The 20,184-nt window shown below is 35.1% G+C and overlaps 1 long non-coding RNA gene across 7 annotated transcripts in view; it reads right to left on the reverse strand.

Annotated features, from left to right (window-relative positions):
• LOC141378650 (uncharacterized) overlaps positions 1-20,184 on the reverse strand; it is a 219,681-nt gene that overhangs the window by 184,005 nt on the left and 15,492 nt on the right. For 5 of the 7 annotated variants that reach the window (XR_015478785.2, XR_015478784.2, XR_015478783.2 and 2 more), the window contains exons 1-2: positions 16,870-16,982; positions 10,353-10,581 (exon numbers count right to left, since the gene is read on the reverse strand). This is a non-coding gene — a long non-coding RNA (uncharacterized LOC141378650). Of the gene's footprint in view, positions 1-10,352; positions 10,582-11,915; positions 12,074-16,869; positions 16,983-20,184 lie in introns of those variants that run through there. The other 2 variants (XR_015478781.2, XR_015478782.1) reach the window with 2 other exon arrangements.

Consider the following 20,184-nt stretch of genomic DNA (forward strand, 5'->3'; position numbering starts at 1 on the left):
TCTGCGGATTAGGCATTGTAAGTGCAGCCAGATGACTGTCATGGCCAATATGCCATTAATATTAATTAAAGTACATTACTGATCAAAACAAGCTTGCTGCATTTTAAATTGATTGTTTACTTCAATAATAATTAAAAGAAAATTTTTACACAATTAAGAAATACGTTGAGGCAACATCTCAGTTTTACATAAAGGTGCTAATATTTATTGTTACAATTCATGCCTCAAAGTTAGCATGGAAAAATGTGTCATTTATCTTGCTGTGAACAATATATCAACATGCATTTTGTATAGTTTCTTTAATAAAAATAATACAGGGCTCGAAATTAACCTTTTTTCTTGGTAGCACCAGGGCTCCTTCAAAAATTTAGGTGCACCAAACAAATGTAGTCGCACCCACCAAAACTTATAAGCACCATACTGTACGTGTATATTTCCACTCTAAACACAACTAACAAAAACACAAATATCTGCATGAGCTCACCGGCCCAGCATGCACTGCTTGACGTGAATGAGATTAAATGAATTAACAATAAAAAACTGCTGTTCTCACGAGTGGTATCTGATATTGCACAGATGATATTGACATAGAACTTATTATTTGCATAAGCCATCTTAATATATAAAGGTCTTTTCATGAGCTGCAATATTAGTTTCATCTCAATGAATGCATGCTCTTTAGCGATGGTAAACGCGGTGTCAGTCACACGATTGACAGCATCGTGATGATTAAATGAAGGATTAAATAACGTTAGAACATCTCGTGCTTAAATTGTGTAGATTCAGTGGCAAACATTGTTAACTTACCTAAAAACTTTGTCCCCCCGGCTTTACAGTGAATGCTTTAGTCATTAAAACACTGGAAGTCTTTTATCTACTCTTCCAAAACTATAAATGCTGGATTAACATTCATTACATAATCACTAGTCAGATGTGCCATTATTTGTGACTTCAGGCGGTTTCCAAAACTAAATCTGCCAGTGTTGTTTTAATTCTCTTGTATCCAGACCTTTACATTATCACGGCCGTAGCTCCCTGTCATCGGAACTGAGTGATTGACAGTAGGGTTGGGCGATGTCGACCAATTTGGTATGATGTTTGAAGAGCTATGACAGCGTGTGGTTGTGTGTGTGCGTGTAGTCACGTGATGTGCGTTTTCACCGGACAGAGGGCTGTTCAGAAATGCAAGGTAAAACGATGTGGATGTGGATCATTTTCATCGGCCCAACCCTAATTGACAGCTGATATTGACCAATCTAGTTGTGTTCTAGTGCAGTGGGCCAATAAGAAGAGCTTGAAGGCGGGGCAAGCATTACGGGCTTTGTTTGCTGCAGCAAGTTGACATGACAACTGTTTTAAACCATTCCTAAGCGATGCATTTGCTGTTTTTAGGTGCAAAGATGCTTAATGCGTGAATGCCTCCTAAATCTGTGCATGTGGTGAACTATTTGCTGTGAAAACACAATTTTATGCACTCACACAAATGCTTCCAAGAAAATTGAGGTTGCATAAAATTTCGGGTGCATATGTGACCAAAACGGTCGCAATTTCGAGCCCTGTAAAGACTAAAACTTTGTGAAGTTGGTGATTATTATTAATATTATTATTATTATTTTGACTACTACATTTACCAATTTATATCTATGGTGAATTACAAGCGAGGATAAAAGAAGCACTTAAAACAATTAGAGTAGCAGTATAGCTATAAAATGTTGTGACAAGTCAAAGAAACGGAATGTTGATAAGAAAGTGTCTGGTGCATATAGAAAAGAGAGAGTTGGTCACCTACATACGGTTATGTCAAGCCCACTCACCTGCGTGAAGCACACAGAAACGATTTGAAACACTGCGATTAGCTAAAAATCGCAAGAGGCTGCGATATGAAATGTATATGTATTATAATTTCTCCCACCCAGATCAAATGCGTGACTGCCATCTGTGTGCGACCGTTTTACTATCCAATTGAGCGAGCACACTTTTGTTCTGCCCAATCAAATTTTGCACGACTGAACTACGCAGAAAGCCCACAATTAAACAAACAACAAGAAAGCGTAGACAAGTGCAATGGCGTCTGCTGCTTCAGAAGCATTGATAGACAAATTCATATCAAAGAAAAACAGCATGTCGGTAATATGGGAATATTTTACTTTCAATGTCACAGACACCAAACAAAACCAGGTCATTTGCAAGAGCTATCGCCAAATTGTTGCCACAGCACGAGGAAATACAACAACCAGCACATAAAAAAGCACCACAGGTGGCTATATGGGGAGTATCTTGCTAAAAAGTCAACTAAAAGTATTGCCAGTGACACTCAATATAGTAGCTGGCAACAGCAAAGTACAATTTCAGAATTGTTTGCAGCTGTTACACCATATGAAAAAACATCACAAAGGCACCAGGAGATAACTAATGCCATAACTCACCACTGTTCGCTCCAGAGAAAAATGAGTGTTTAATTTCTAAATATTTATTAACACATTTAAATAAAAGTTGGAGTAAGTTAATATCTTTTCATTTCCTTTTTTAACCAACACTAAAAAGCTACAATACATTTTTAAGCTGAAGGTTGATAACAAACTTAAAATCGCAAATCAAATTGAAATTGCAATACGTTTAATAAAACAGATCTTTTATTACTCTCTTTCTTTCTTTCTCTTTCTTTCTTTCTTAACTGAGGGAAGAGGAAATCACCGCTGGCGTGAAATGCCATCCTGGGTGCCGCATTCACACTCAGGGGACCGTATACAAAGAGCGTCCTTGCCAAACAATGACACATGACAAACAACTCCCTCAATTTCAGCAGAGGATGCTGCAACAGTGTAAGCTGATCACCTCATTTAAGATCCACAGCTGCAAAGTGCATATAGTTACCGCCCAGTGCAATATAAATATTGGAACGCCTGCTATACGATGACACTTCAAGCGCTCTTAACCTGTTTGACTCAACCCATTCTTTCTCACTCACTTTCTCATACAAACACGCATGCAAATACACACACAAATCCAGAGGTAATTGAGGACGGCAGTAAACAGATGGCTCAGATGACTGAAGTGACACATCATAGCGGGGTGGGAGGGGTGTTTACTGGGACAGGCCCAGGAGAGAGACACGCAGACAGTGACAAGACAGACAGACCTTTGATACAAAAAAAATAAGCTCATTATACCAAGTTTATTATTCACACTATTAAATAAACCAAGAAGTCAAACTTTTCATTGCATTTATTTGTTGAAAACAAAATTGATATGAGTATATGGATGCTCATATTAGGGCTTATCACACCGCATTTATCCTCAGGTTATTGTTGTGCTAAATCCTGCTTTTAAGCCACAGTTCACGAGTTCACACTTACAGATGTTTTAAAAATAAAGCGTATTTGGCGTGCTGTACAGGGAGAGGGCTCTGACCTCGGCGAAGACACCCCAACTGTTATTCCCCTTATCGAGGAAGAAAGAGAAGTTGGGGTTCGAGTGAAGTGTCCAGCCAGGCCCCAAAACGCTCCCCCCGGGTAGTTAATGTTTAAGAGCTGAGGTGTCGAGATGGTGGATGGATGCTAAAGTCATGAGATATTGCAGGTAGGACAACTTTTGGTATTTATAGGGGTTTGGTCTAACGCTGATTGGATAATAGAACGATTGGTAATCATGTATTTGAATTTCAAAAACATCTGCCCATGCTCCTCCCAAAATGTGTTTATAAAACATATATCACTAGGAACTGTTCACACAAGATAAAAGCAAGGTTAAAGTTAAAACAACTTCATGACTTCATACATTACTAAATGCATAGCATTAGTCTGTGCCTCACATTTTTAACCAGAAACCCAAAGAAATCTGTGTGATTAATGTTGTTAAATTTTCTAGTTGTTCTTAGTTTAATTTTCTCATTTTTTTATGTGAAAATAATTAATTATTATTGTATATGAATTTTTTGTATACAAGTAAACTTGCTTTGCAATGAAGCTAAAACAACTAAAGCTATAAACAACTACATATTTGTGTTAATATGCTATATTGTTAGGGATGCATCGATGCAATACTTGGATCGAATATCGATTCTGATTACGCATATTTTTGCTGGGTTGTTATCTAACAAACCAGTGTGTTTTGGCGCTGAAGCATAAAAGACCTTGTTTTAACCTTCACCTCAAATGTTAATTTTTCTTCTTTTTTGTTTAGTAGATAACTGATCAACAAAAAATACATTAATATACAAATTATACCAAACAAAATTTATTCCAAAAAAATAATTTTTCTGACAAAAAAATAATAAAAATTAATAATTAACACAACTGTGCAGATAGATGGTTAGCTTTGCTCCATGGAATATAAGGATTTAATTGATATTCCACTGTAATTTTTTAAATATTTACATATATTTGCTACATTTTTAATAAGTCATTCGTTTAAAGATTATGTCTTGCACATTTGATTTTTCCTCTGTGCTGATGTGCTTTCATTTTCTCCATTTCACTCGCGGTGAGTTTAGGCAAAGGAGTGTTTAATAAGTAAAATTGGCCTCAGACAGTTTAGTTTTGTCTGCATCAAACCTGCAGGAAAACATCAGGCTTTGCTGAAAGGCTGGTTATTTTAATAGTGATGAGGGTCAGTATTTGAGGGTTAATATTAAAATAGTAAAAGGTGGACCACAACAGATCCTATCAATGTAACGAATGCTTAAATAATGTAGCCTACTTAACACTAAGCATGACATTTTTTTTTTTTGAGATTGTGTCATCTGTCATGTACAGTAGGTCTATAGGTCTGTTATTTTTACTAAAGAAGATATATTGAGTTTATGATGATCAAAACTGTAGAAACTATTTAATGTGGGAAAAAAATGGCACAGTATCGGGATAGGATTATTCGGTTATATTATAATTTTGATATCGAGATTGGATCGGTTTCAAAAAGATTATATCGGTACATCCTTATTTATTGTTACTTTAAACGCTTACTAAAAACATCTTCTAAAATGTTCAATTGATTCATACATAAACAACTTTACTTAGACCCATTGTGACTGACCCAGTTTTAGACCCTGTTTACACCTGCATTAGACATCTTGTGATCAGAGATCAATAAAAATGTATCTTTATACCAGGTGTAAACTAGGTCAAAGTGGTCAAAGCAGGTCTAGACAAAAACATTTTAAGCCCTGTTTACACCTGCATTAAACATCATCCACTTGTGATCGGATGTATCTTAATAGCAAATATAAATGAGTGAAGTGGTGAAAATTGGATAAGCTCAAAATGTTTTATACCCCGTTTACATCTGTATTAAACATCATCCATTTTTTTTTATTAGATCAGTAAATGTGTATCTTAATGTAAACAGGCCTAAAGTGGTCAAAAGTTGATTACCTCAAACTGGTTATAAACACTTTAACACTTGTATTTAGCGTCGCCCTTTTTTTCTTCTAAATCGGATCAGTAAATACATATCTTAATACTAGGTGTAAACTGGCTCAAATGTTGATTACCTCAAAGTAGTTTTAGACCCCATTTACACCTGTTTTTAATATCATTATTATTTTTTGGATCAGTGAATATGTATCTTAATACCAGGTGTACACCAGGTCAAATGTGGATAACCTCAAAATAGTTTAAGACCCCATTTACACCTGTATTTAGTATTGTCCACTTGTGATCGGGTCAATAAAAATTTATCTTAATACCAGGTGTCAACGGGGTCAAATGTGGATTATCTCAAAGGGGTTTAAGACCCAATTTACACCTGTATTTAGTATTGTCCATTTTTTTAGCGGTCTTCTTATACCAGATGTAAACGGGGTCAAAAGTTTAGTAATTTACCTCAAAGTGGTTTTAGACCCCATTCACACCTGTACTTAGTATTGTCCACTTGTGATCGGGTCAATGAAAATGTATATTACCAGGTGTCAACAAGGCTAAAGTGGTCAAAAGTGGATTATCTCAAAATTGTTTTAGACCCCATTTACACCTGTATTCAGTATGGTCCACTTGTGATCGGGTCAATGAAAATGTATGTTAATACCAGATGTCAACGAGGCTAAAGTGATCAAAAGTGAATTACTTCAAAATGTTTTAGACACCTGTATTTAGTTCGAGTATTTGAAGATTTTACCAAGTCAAATTTTAGACATTAAACACATTTTAATTATTAATTTCTAACCTAATTTAAGACCCTTATTTGTTACATTTCACACTTAAACAGGGCTAAACACTAAGGATTTTTACTTGCCACACCCCTCAAAAAAATTTACATTACAAATTTTAAATATGTGTCAAAACAAGCAAACACTAGTTGTACACATACAGATTTTTTTCAATATACCATTTCTTAAAATAATACTAAACACATGTACAAAAGTCTGTGCAGGTCAGTATCCTCACCATATATGGTCCATAAATCCATGGAGAACTTTTAAACCAATGTTATTGTAAGGTAAACAATTAAACCCTATTGGTTAACGGAGTTATAAATAAGAGTTTTGTTAAAAGTTTTAGTTAGATGGATTGTTGGTAAATATATACGTACAAGGACATAGGAAAATTAAGACATATTTAAAATGTTTTTTAGCAAACCCACTTGAAAATGCAAACACTGTTTGTGTCTTTACAGTAGTTTAAGTGTAAGGTGTTGAAATGGTAAAAGAAAACATTATTTTGAATTAAGAAGAGAGAGTATTTCTAAACCATGAAATCCTAGGATTTAAAATAACCCAGGTTTAACTTTCTAAATCCTCTGATGCATGCATTTTAGATCATAAAGGATCTATAAAAAATGTCATTTTAATTTTCAGCCCCATGCATCAGAGGGCTAAGCATAATCAGTCAAAGCAAGACAGAAAAACAGCGAATGACAGCGAAGCAGGGAGACGCGCACATGTATGCGTGCGACTAGTGGGAGGTCAGTAATTACTTTCTGCCCCTCTGGGGGACAGGAGCTTCGGTTATTGTACTTTGCTGGAATTAGTTATCAGTCTCTGCACTCATACCTTGATGAAGAAACAGCCGGCAACATTAAAAAAAAAAAACAGTGAGAAAGGAAGGGGGGACATTGTGAGGCGAAGACACAAGAACAGCAAGAATGAGTCTAAAATACATAATGTAAATAATGACTGCTCATTTTCAGCTGTCTGCTAGAATGTCTGCAGCTGTGTGAGGCATCTGTCACAATAGTAATCAGCCTTTCACAGACATAAAAACAGGGGTGAAAATTCTCCTCAGGACACACTATCACTTTAGTTTAGAGCAATCAGGCCCGGGAGGGAAAACAAGATAATAGATCAGCGCTATACGGAAAGATGGAAGATCTATTTGCGAGGTAGGATGAAGTGTGCTACTTTGAAAAGAGCAAAAAAGACAGCTGGACAAAGTAGAATAAAACTGTTTGCTTTTCCATTTTTTTTTACAAGCACTGACACATATGATGTTAGTAACATTACAGATTTTATTTTGTTGTGGGGTGTAAAAAGAAAATATGTTGCCTTTACAATATCTGGAGGGAAGGAGGTCAATAAGATTTGTAATATTTTTTAAAGATTTTTATTTTTTATCAAGAAGACTTTAAATCAATGTTCTCAAACTCAATTCCTGGAGGGCCACAGCTCTGCAGTTTAGCTCCAACCAGCTCCAACTCATGCCTGCTTAATAGTTTCTAGTAGTCTTGATTATTATTGACACATTGATTAGTTGGATCTGGTGTGTTTACTTCGATTTAAACCAAAACTATGCAGTGCTGTGGCCTTCCAGGAATAGAGTTTGAGGCCTATGCTTTAAATTGATAAAATTATATAAAAAAATAAATAAATAAATAAAAAACACCTGGCCACATTAAAAATGCTTAAAGAACAATTAAAATAAATCCAAATTGTTAAATGAGCAATATTTTGCCAAAGAAAGGTTTACATTATTTAAAATGATTTCAATATTTGCAGCCATAATTAAAAAATATATATATAATCTTCATAGATTTTTTAGCTTTTGTCATTTTTACTATTTATCATAAAAAATGCAATATGTCTTATGTAATTATGAAGTAATGACATTTAATCTAATACCTTATGACTTTTATATAGTGGTTTAATTATAATTATATTACCTCATAACTGACTTCTAATTTCTGCAAAATAATGTTTGCATTTAATTATGCTTGCATAAATTAATGTTTTCTGTTTTGTATCTGACAGAAATTGGCTAGATGAATAATTATTTTTAGACATCTTGAAATAATAATGTTGATTTCACAAGACCCTTTTCACAAGACTGTTGAACATGACGCGTTGAACGGTCAACATGATCTTAAATCCTTGAACGTTTTTTAATATTTAGATTTTAAAATTGTGTTAACATTTATATGCATTTATGTATTTATTATATCATCTTTGTGTTAAATTACAAAAAACAAATAACCGCTTATGCGAGGTGTTTTTTAATGTAGAGTCTATGGAGCTGAGAGTAACTTTGACATTATTCTCTCCTCTGGCTGCCGTCATTAGTCATCAGTCTCAGACATTTTTTTTTCTTTTCTGAAACTATATTCTATTCTTTTATTATTTTAGCAAATAGGATTGCAAAAAATATACATATTTTGTGTACTCTCCCATTCACTGCACTCTGTTTACCCAGCTATGACGCCTTCTGCTATTGAAAAACCCGGAAATTTGAATAGGGCCTATTAAACTAGATTAGTCCCATAATCTTCTCAAATTGTATCTTTGATATCATAGGAATAAATGTTCAAATTAATTAAAATAAACTAATTGAATAAAAAAAAATTAAATTATAAAAAAATAATTTGTAATAGAATATATTACATACATTAATAAATTAATTTAAAAAAGAATCACAATTGTGCTGTTTACTCTATTTTTTTTTATAAAAAAAAATAATAATAACTTTCTTGGTAAGTATAAAAAAGACAATAGAAAAAAATGTTATCTGAAAAAGCCCAAACTTTTGAATTGTTAAAGTATAAATGTGCTAGTGAAGTTTAAAAAGTGCTGTAATACTTTCGATCTTGATCATAATTAATATATGATGGCCAAAAAGTGGTTTATTTTTTTATAAATAATAGTATCACAAAATATAACATAAATTGTCAAAATACTGATGCAGCAAGTCCAGAGACTAGGGCTGCACAAAATATCATTTCAGCATCAATATCACTTTGCAAGTGTTTTTTAAGGCCTGTGACTGTGTAAAGGTTTTAGATGCAAAATTGTACCATTTTTAATTTAATTCAATTACGATTAATTTGATTGAATTATACAACAAAGACTAGTATTATTGCAGTATTATTTTACATTTGATTATTCAATTATTATATACCTGAATACAGTTCAACTCCTCTCGAAAACATTAAAATGCTGTTTATTTAATATATTTTTATTATTGAATTTATCTATGCTTGTAGATTGTTTATATTTTATGCACTCCCATACAGAAACAATCTAGACTCCCAATCAATCTAAAATTATAAATTATTTCTAAATAGTTATTCAACTTGCTACATTATATTTATTATTGCAACAGAATAAAAACATATCACAATTAGGCATGGGCTGGTATAAGATTCTGACGATATGATAACATTAGATACATTTTTTTAAAAATCACAGTATCACAGTATTGTGATTACTGCTCTAAAATATATTATTTTTAAATGTCTGGGTTAATTTCGAAAAAACTTTTTCCTTTTTAAACACAATATATTTTATTTTGAGAAACATTTAAAATATTTTGAAAGAGTAAACATGCCAGGCTAAATTAATCATTGACTTCTGCTGTTTTCATTTGTTTCAAAAACAGATTTTTAAACCATTTAAAACGGCATCTTTAGATATCTTTTCTGCTGGAGATACCGTTGTCCTAAAAAATGTAAATAAAAAAAAATCTTACACATACCTTAGGAATGGTATTAAAGAAAATTTTGATGGTTTTACAACCTTGACTTTTCCAAACCGCGGTATACCTTGAAAACGGATATCATCCCATGCCTAATCGCAATGTTTACACTTTTCCATTAACGTGCAGCCCTACCAGAGACGGTTGTGTACACCGTGATTTTATATATATGTATATAAAAAGGGGTCATGAACGAATACTTTCTTAATTAAACTGAGTAGCAGCTTGGACCCAGAAACAATATTCCCTATGTCACGACTCATGACTTAACAAGCAATATATGACTTCGATAAGTATATACACAAATAGTGAATGATAAAGGCCGAAAAAATGTGTCCAGTTTTCCAGTGAATTATGTGTGGAAAAATGCTGAGTTGCAACGCATAATGCGCAATTGTTAAAAGTAAATAGGCCCATGTGTGCGATAAAAAGACAAAAAGCGTATATGTTTGGTACCTGACAGATGGGCCGTCTGCTCTGTCGTTAGTGTAGAATCCCAAATCTTCAACATGGGTGCAACAATGAGCCCTCATCTCTCATTACACTACCATTAGGGGTGAGGTCGGAGGTCATGCTGCATTCAATTATAGCTGTGTATTTCCACAAAGCCGGTCATTCTGTTCCCCAAGACAATGATCATTAAGACCAGGACCTCTGTGATTTTTGCCTTTGTTGGATGTCTGTCCTGGAAAACAGGAGGTGTACAGGTCAGGCAATGGCATTTGTGGGAGGATCCATGTAGACACACTGCACTTTATCTGGTCAGCTGGTCATCTTGCCCCAGTGACCCATGACTTTTCTCAGAAGTACACACACACACACAGTTACACACACTGTCAGCATCTCTTAAGTGCTGTCAATCTGTCAATTACTACTCAGGTAGAGCCATTCATCCATACAATTCAGGTCTGTGGATACAGTGTCAGTGATCCACCTACTACTACACACACTCACACATTGAAGAAGCAGCAATGGGATGTTCCACATGATTGGGTTTCCTAATGTTGGGCCTTTCCATTGTGCATTGAAATACAACTGAAGTGCTGTATTGTTCTGAACTAGGAAAAGGGGAAAAAATCCCCGGGAATTACAAAGTTTTTTTTTTCCACGTGAGCCACCATGAGTGCCGGTCGTCCATCCAGTGCCAATGAGCCTTTAATCCACAAAAGCCTGAATGAGCCAGTGTGCTGATGGCTTTATTTTTGTTACCAAGGCTCAGCATCTTCGTGTTTGTGTGAGGGAGAAAATGGTGAGAGATGCAGAATCGGTCAGGATAAAAAAGGGCAGCATTGAGTTTTTGGCTCGTCTCAGACCAAAATTTACAGCTTCTTTTAGGAGCATCCCAGAAGTGCAGAGCTTTCAGCTGTCAGCACTTAGAAAGATTTTACTGCCTGCGTCTGATGCTATTTGATGATCCTTACTGTCTGTGGGAAACTACCCATATGAAGTCTTGAGAATATACTATAAAATATATACAGTTAAAGTCAAAATGATTAACCCTCCTGCATTATTAGCCCCCCTATATATGTTTTTCCCAATTTCTGTTAGACAGAGAATTTTTTTTTCCAACACATTTCTAAACATAATAATTTTAATAACTCAAATGTTGAAAAATCGGTTGCTAATAACTGATTTATTTTATCTTTGCCATGAAGACAGTACATACAATTTTACTAGATATTTTTCAAGATACTAGCATTTAGCTTAAAGTGACATTTAAAGGCTTAACTAGGCTAATTAGGTAGGTTAGTGTAATTAGGCAAGACATTGTAAGTGTTTGTTCTGCAGACAATCAAAAATTATAGCTTAAAAGGATTGATATTGTTAACCTTTAAATGCTTTTCAAAAAATAAAAAACTGCTTTTGTTAGTTTTTTGATGATTGCGATCATGCGTGTTGAATCTGAAGGGAGTCGCTCCGACTGCCCTGTTCTGCGCGCACTGTGTGTGTGTGTGTGTGTGTGTGTGTGTGTGTGTGTGTGTGTGTGTGTGTGTGTGTGTGTGTTTCTTAGCAACAAACCTGCATAAACCTGCCAACACGTCGTTGTCTGTAGCCACTAAATCAAAAAGTTACGAATTGCCATGAGATTGCGTTGCACTCTCAGCTCACATCATTCAAAAGAAAAGGTCCACATTGTCCCCAGATATGTCAACAGACTGGACTGTTTTAGCAACTGCCTGAAAGTAAAAGAAGAGTAAGCAAAATTGTTTCTACTTTGTAATTAATGTTCTCAACTCACAGCAATACAACTTTACAATGAGTGCAATAGATTGTATTCAATTCTTTATAGTTATTATATTTTTCCATTTTCTATATCTGCAATGCCTGTATTTTGGCAGTCCACTTAAATAAGCCATAATCTTAATGGTTTATTGTGGGTATGTTGTTTACATGAAGAAATCTGTGTTACAAGTTAAACAAAAAGTCTAATAAAAAATTATATTTTAAATTTAAATAGTTTTTGTCTTACGTTTACATTATTTTACATTTGAATAGCCAAAATAACAAGTTCCAGTCTTGTAAATGTGATTAATCGCGATTAATTTTCAAAAAGTGTGATAATTAGTTATTTTTTTAACCGATTGACAGCACTAATATATATGTATATATATACACACACAGTGGAAGTCTGAATTATTAGCCCCCGTGTTTTCCCCCCAATTTCTCATCTCTAATATCTTATTTATTTTATCTTTGCCATGATGACAGTGAATAATTTTTGACTAAATATTTTTAAAAACAATAAATAATTAGCTTTTAGCAATCAGTTTTTTTTTAAACTATTAGGTTTAAAAACATGTTGAAAAAAACATCTCTCCATTAAACAGCATTTGGAAGATTTGTGATATTGAAAAAGAATTTAAATTTCACAGGAGAGCTAATAATTCTGCCTTCAACTGTATATATAATGCATTGAATTATTGGCTTAGTCCTAATTTAATTATTTCACTGTCATTACTTGGCTGAAGCTCTCTCTTCCATAGCGTTAGCAGCATGCTTGGCTTGCAGGTGGATTTTACAATTTGAAGTGGTATATTGTGCTGTCACAACACAGTTAGCATGCAACAGCAAGCCTGGATAGACATTCTCTGCTTGCAATACAGACAGCGTTGTTGATTATAATGGGAGCAATCCAGTCACGTCGCTCAGCTTTCTTGCAGTGTAGCCACACTGTCACATGCTGACTTGGACTACGTGAACAATATAGGAACGAGATGAGGGGCTTTTCAGCTGGATTTATGAGTGAATAAAGAATATATATCATATAGCCACAGATTTGCTGTAAATTGATATTGAAAATATGTATTTTCCTTGGCACATGTATTAGAGTTATGGTCCACTTTACCCACATTACAGGAACAAAAATGTAAATATAATACAAAATAATAATGATTCAAAAAGTCAGCAATTTATTTCCCTTCCTTCGCCTGATGAAATGTATTAGATCACTTGATGTGTGCATCTCTTTCTGCCATGTATGTTACACTCTATTCCTCTTTCCACTGTCCTCTCTGTTTATTTTTGTTTAATAAGTGCTGAACTTTAAGGATGTGGTTTCATTCATTCATTCATTCATTCATTCATTTATTCATTTTGCTTCAACTTAGTCCCTTTATTCATCAGGAGTCACCACAGCGGAATGAACTGCCAACTTATCCAGCATATGTTTTACACAGCAGATGCCCTTCCAGCTGCAACCAAATACTGGAAAACATCCTTACACACTTATTCAGACACACACACTGCGACCAATTAAGCTTATTTAATTCACCTATACCCACACGTCTTTGTATTGTGGGGGAAACCGGAGCACCTGGAGGAAACCCAAACAAACACGGGGAGAACATTCAAACTCCACACAGAAATGCTACACAGAAACCAGTGACTTTCTTGCTGAGAGGAGTCAGTGCTAACCACTGAGTCACTGTGTCGCCCAGGATCTGGTGGTTTTGAAGACCAAATTAAGCCATCATTTATATCATTTTTGCTCAGTAAAAATTGACATTTTGCCTTTTTTTTGTGTTTCATGTAACAATTTTGACTATTTATGTCATCAATTCAATTTTATATCATAATTATGATTAATATCATTTTGACTATTCAGGGTTAATGTTCATTTACAAAAGCATAAATGGGCAGAAATTGGCTTTCATGAGAATCTTTCAAGTCATTTTGTAAAATAATCTGTAGATTTTGTCTCTATACGGACTCAGTGAATCAGATCAATTCAATGTATTTATGAATAAATGAGTTATTGTCAAAGATAACAATATATATTTGTAAAAGAATTTGACCCTAAATGAATTAAGTTGATTCTACTTTTTATAGGAGCAATCTTTACTAAAATACAAATACGTTATTTTTAATTTTTACATTTTTTTCTAAAATTCAGTTTTTAGGTTTCACAGAAGAATAAAATCATAAGTTAAGAATGACACTGGGGTTTAGTGAACTAAGGCAAAGCAAACATTTTGATTTAAGCATGCACATGATGCATATGAGCTTACAGCAACTTGCGTCTATGCCTCCAAATTCATTGATATGCGTTTGTGCTAATAGATGCGCAAACATCCCTCTTGTCACGGTGGTGTGATGTTGACAGCTCAGGTAGCTGTAGTGGAAGTAATACTGCATGTCAGTGTGTGAGCAGACAAGCCGCTCTGAATTCACACTGAAAACTTCCACTTTTCAGCCTCATCTGCAGCCAATCACCCCGCTGAACAGACCCTGCCATGAGCTCATTGAGATGTCAAAACCTCAAACGACCCCAACTGGGAAGAAAAGAACAACTGCAGAAACGTCTGTCTTTCCTTCCACCCGGGGTCAGTTTTCCAAAAATCTTCTCCAACTAAGCTCGGAATCAGGGTTGCCGTGGGAACCCCTAAAGCCAGGTCCTGCTCAGACCAGCGGGCATTTAAATGATAATGGGCAGCGCAGGCAGCTCCTTAAAGGCATCTCCCTTCTCTACTTTAGCTCGTCAGCACACATTTGGGCATGGCTGGCCGCGCAGCAAAGACACCCCACCGGCACACCGCGATGTGCAGGCTCAGAAGATTAGGAGATCCTTTTACAGAAACTAATCTGATGATATAAAGGAGACAATGCAAGCAAAAAAAGGAAGGGGGGGGGCATGTTCATTTAAAACTGTCCCTCAACAGCTCAAGTGATTTCATTGCGTTTGCCCTCCCCAAAATATGCTCATAATACAATCTGGACTGCTCGTCCATGGCTGATTGTGTGTCGTTCTTGCATGTCACGATCCATCAGGATCAACACGCTGGCGAGAATCTGCCACAGAGGTGGATCACATCACGAGAGAGAGAGAGGATGACAGTGCCAGGATGTCATAATAAAATGGGCAGAATGAAAGGCTGCTGTGTCTAACGTGGTTAAAGAGATCAGCTCTTCAAAGCGGCCGCCCCCTTCGTATCTCTCTGATGCACCCCTCACCCAAAGGGCTGCCTTTCAGCCTCACAGCGGTCCGGTCCAGACGCATATGGTGCAGCTGTTTCAGAACGTCTCAGAGTATATTTATGTGTCTGTTTGTTTGCGTGCTGACTGAGGCTGAGATGGTATGCAAAAAGCTGCGCTGCATTATGGGAAGAGCATGAGGTTGGGCATCGCAGCGGGGAGTGTGGCATGGTGATTTGCTTGTCATCTCCATGTGTTCGGGGATATCGATCCCACTTTATGTAAATAATTGGAAAATGAAGGCAATTTGAATGTTTGTGACAGACACGAGTGTGGTGTTCTGGGTAATTGGCACAACCCCTGCAAAACATACATTTGACAACAGAGGATGAAAAATGCAGTAGCCATGTCATGAGGAATTTTTTAAATTATGATTATTTAAATAATACATTTAAAATGTTTCTAAAATTAGACATTTTTGCTTATTTTTTTTGAGCATTTATTATAATTTATCGTTACAATTAAAAGTATAATTTAACATGGTTTAAAATGTCATTTTTTCTTCTGAATTTTAGTAACGAATTATACATACTCTAATTATTGAAACTGTACTGTAGGCTAGGCATGAAACGATAACAGTTTTCAAAGTATACCGCGGTTTGGAAAAGTCAAGTTTTTAAAACCGTAAAAAAAAATGTTTAATACCGTTCCTAAGGTATGTGTAAGATTTTTAATTATTTTTTTTAGGACAAGAGTATCTCCAGCAGAAAACATATCCAAAGATGCCGTTTTAAATTGTAAAGAAATCAGTGTTTTTTAAACAAATGTAGACAGCAGAAGTCAATTAATCTTTTGAATTATTTAGCCTATTTTTGCTCCTTAGGTTACACATATTTTGCGCCATATGTAAATACATCAGCCTGTAATGTGTTGTGTTCTCACATTAATTTCATCTCACATTTTATATATACAGTATAACCCATTAATTGCAAGTAACTTAACTTGCACTTAGAAACACTCTCTTAAGTAAAAAGCACTGGTGTAAGTTAAAGTTAAGTAAGTTTAATTCACAGGCTATGAGGTGGAAAAATGTTTAGTGTATTACTCTACACACTACTCTTGATAACTTCTGAAGGGCAACTTTTTACTCAAACTTTGAGTAATCAATACTTGCACAACATAATTTTGGCAAGGTTTACTTGACTGTGATTTTTCAGGACTCCTGGTTGTTAGTTAGCAGCCATAAGTTGAATCTTTAGTGCTCTGTTAGTATTGTTATCAATGGAACATTCATTTAGTTTTTCCAGCGTGTGTACTGGAACGGGTTCTACTCGGCTGTGACGCAATTCCCGGCGTCTCACGCTCAAAGCAAATCGAAAGTGAAATTGTTTTTTACTGCACATTTTAGTTTCAAACTTACGTACAATGATATGGTGCTAAAAGTTAGCAAACAACAGCACGTTTTTATAAGCAGTCATTTTATATAACTTACTGAAAGGGGAACCCTGTCACATGGAGAAAGAAAACTAGGAGAAACATGGAGAAACTACTTCGTTCTTACCTCTGTGGTCCAAATAGCTCAGTCAGGAATAAACTTGATAGCAGTCTGATCTGCAGTATTGTCTAGACTCTAGAGTCACCCAGCTTTCATGTAAACAGATTGCCTGTGGCCTGGGCCGCGTGGCCTGCGTTTGTCCAATCAATGACGTCAGAAATATGCAAATTATAACAATTCCAAATACAACTGTTCTCGTTTATTATTATATTTGAAAAAAAATTATTTTTTTTTCGCCACTTATGTTTTTTTTTTTTTTTTTTTTAGAAAGTACATTAAAAATGTCAGGGTTCTTTAATAAAAAGATAAAACAATAACCACCTTTATTTGAAAAACAAATCTTTTGTCTTTATGGTCAGTACCCATCAAATGAACGCATTTTTGCTGAACAAGAGAGGTAATTATTATTGTCTTTTTTACATAATACAAAGTGAATAATTACTTAAGGGTGTAGAATTGCTTTTGATATTAATGGGACCTAATTTGAAACCCCTCACCCAATTGCACAATTTTTAAATTTAAAATGTAAAGTTAAAGGAATGTCTGACAAAATGGTAGTTTAATAAACACTTCCGTTTACTGAGAGATTATTTGTGCATAATCACTTCTCACCACATCTGAACACATTTTTGCAAGTATGATATTGCAAAACCTATTGAAACACGGCTCTGTTGGCATTTCTGGGTGGAGTTTGCATGTTCTCTCTGCGTTGGCGTGGGTTTCCTCCGGGTGCTCCGGTTTCCCCCACAGCTCCAGAGATGGGTTGCGGCTGGAAGGGCATCCGCTGCGTAAAAACGTGCTGGATAAGTTGGCGGTTCATTCCGCTGTGGCGATCCTGGATAAATAAAGGGACTAAGCCAACAAGAAAATGAATAAATGATATTGCCATTCATGCACATAAAGCTAAAAGATTACTTTTCAAGTCCATGTTCTTTTCCTTCTCTGAGCATGCAAACAGAACAGCACAGAACAGAATGTTCTGTTTTGAACTTTAATAAAAAACAAAACAAATCAAATACAATTAGTAATGAAAACAACATTAAATCAAGCATGTTTTATGGTGCAAAAGAAAATTTACATGATTTTACTTTGATAAGGAATGAATGCAGACTTCTGGAAAGGGGGAGACATATGACAATAACCATTTTATCTTGACCTTTATGGTGAACTTGTAGTGAACTTGACTTCAAGTGACTGACACTTTTCTTTGAAATGTCCATGTCTCACAGCAAGCCTCACTGGAACATTTTACTTATTAATTAAATTAAAAGCTCATTAATTTTAAACTATTAATAGGGACATTTTAATATTCTGTGGATATCGGTGGGGGCATGTCCCCTCCGTCCATGCTAATTCTATACACCCTTGTACTTAAAACTTTAATGTTTTCAGAATATTAAGACTTTAAGCACTGCTCAAAACGCTGTTTTTATTAACTTCAACAGATTACAACAGTTTAATGTAAATGTATTGACATTTTAGTAGTCAAAATAGAAGAAATAAATCCATAAAATAACAGAAAAGTGACTGTAAAAGTCATGAGTGCCATATTACAAACTAAGTAGACAAATTGTTTTAATTTTATATACAAATTTAGAATAATTCCTGAAAGATCACATCACTAAACACTGGACTAGAGAAAATTCACAGGATTATTTTTAACTGTAATAATTTATAACAACAGCATTGTTTTAATGCACTTTTGATCAAACCTGAGTCTTAGTGAACACAAGGAACTATTTTCAAAAACATTAGAAAATCTTAATTATTCCAAACTTTTGACCAATTGTCTCATTTAGCATTCAGCAGTCGTCTGAAAAACACAAACCATATGACTGGAATGAGCAACCAGTCCAAAAATCTGCTCCTGATTTCACTACTGTTTTGTTTTGATTATTTTTTTATGTCTATGCCTGCAATTCTTCCATTTAGATTGTGAAATGTGAAAGTTACTCTCTTTCTCTCCCTCCGATCTGTCTCTGTGAAACATTCATTCATTCATTGGTTCATTCAGAGAGCTGCAATCAGGCAGAAAATCAAGCTTAAAGAGAGGGGGTGCCAGAACAGACACAGGGTTTCCTTCCCAAACCTAATCCACTTTTTGTTGCAGGCTACTAAATTGCATTCCTGTAGGCGAAGAGAATGGAGTGGGACTTTAGACTGGCTAATACAATGTCTGAAAAGACAGAGATATGGCAGTCGTTAGCTACACTGGTGGCAGGAGAGATGTCTCCTGACAGCAGCTGTTAGGACATGCCAGCTATATAATGCTGTTTGGAATAGTTTGAGCCATTGCTTTTCTCCCCGGCAAGTGAAATGAATCACCTCGAGACATTCACGGCTTCAAAATACAGTATACATTACCAACAACAAGTTGGATATTGCTAAACATAACAGACAGATTCTCAAACACTAATCATACATCATATAACGATTGACCATAAATATTGCAATGGTATATATTATATTACATTATAGTGTGCATACACTTTTTATATAACTAATATAGACCTTTTCGAGGGATCTAAACAATAATAATGGTTCTGACCTTTTTTTTGTTTTACATTTTTTAATTTCTATAGCTTCAGAGAATCCAAAAAGGTCCACATATTGATAAATAATTTCATGGCAGCTGTTTTAACACATTTTAACATTTGATATGATTGAATTACCTGTTGTTACAGTTATAAAATAGTTTGACAACAAGCAGGAAATGTTCGTGCGCCAGTGACTTTGCCACATTGAAATGGTGTATACATTATAAATGCTATTGAGAGGTTTAGTGACCACAGAGTGTGTTTTTGGTCCAAATTCTCTTAAATGTTGAGACGATGTATGTTAGGACAGATCTTAAATTCCAATTTCCAGCAAAAGCATTGAATTAAAGTTTTTCTTGTTTGCTTTGACCTGGTTAAAGGAACTAGGTTACTCTTCATTTTCATTATCACTATCCCAGCAGAGCAGAGGACCGGTCTTGCAAATGTGTAAACCCTTTCTTATTGGGTTGACACATTTTCCCCACCATTTTTCCAAACAGTTAACACAGGTGTCATTCAAGCAGTCCAAACTCCATTGTTTTAGTTTTGGTAACCAAACAGAATCCATCTGTTCCTAACTATTAAAAACTACCAACATCAGTATGAAATCACTGAAGCACCGGTTTGACACTCTTTCACACAAATCTTCAATTAGCCATCATTCTGCAAACCTTATAAAAACGATGGAAGGTCTGTGTTGTTCTGTGCCAGCATTGATGGAGGAGGTCAATATGGCTATGTCCTATACTCCCAATAGTTTTGACTGTATATGGTTTACATGTGT

This window comes from Danio rerio, chromosome 2, assembly GCF_052040795.2.
Source record: "Danio rerio strain M-AB ecotype USA chromosome 2, GRCz13ab, whole genome shotgun sequence".
In the NCBI taxonomy this organism is placed as follows: domain Eukaryota; kingdom Metazoa; phylum Chordata; class Actinopteri; order Cypriniformes; family Danionidae; genus Danio; species Danio rerio.